The sequence below is a fragment of the Trachymyrmex cornetzi genome, unplaced genomic scaffold (assembly GCF_001594075.2).
Source record: "Trachymyrmex cornetzi isolate Tcor2-1 unplaced genomic scaffold, Tcor1.1 scaffold70, whole genome shotgun sequence".
Lineage (NCBI taxonomy): Eukaryota > Metazoa > Arthropoda > Insecta > Hymenoptera > Formicidae > Trachymyrmex > Trachymyrmex cornetzi.
The window spans coordinates 108,870-109,369 of NW_017300026.1; positions in this window are offsets into that span (position 1 = coordinate 108,870).

Genomic DNA, 500 nt, shown 5'->3' on the forward strand with positions numbered 1-500 from the left:
CCCCCCCCCAATCGCCGTTCTTATTCCCATTTCTCCTCCCTCCATCCATCTTCCTAACAGCTCCAGTTTTCTTTCCATATTTCCATTCACATATACCCCTACTACCCTTAACTTTTTCTTTCCATACTTAATTCTTCCCTCTATTATCCCCTCCTCTTCCATATTCTCTCCCTCCTCTTGCACTACTAATTCTTTTTTAACTTTTACTATTACTCTTCCCATCGCTCTTCCTTTCCTGTTCCTCCTTCTTGCTCCCTGCATCTTCCACCTGTATCCTTTCTCTTTTACCTTCCCCCAATTTTTCTCTTCTATCCATGTTTCCAACAAAACCAACACCTCCCAACCCTCTAGAGTTTTCCAAAATTCCCTATCTTTATTTCCCACCCCCGCCACATTCCAAAAGGCTATTTTCAAGCCCCCTTTCTCCCTCCTACTTCTCTTCGAGTGGCACCTAGTTGGACACGACTCAATTGGACACGAGCCACTCACAGCGCTTGAGA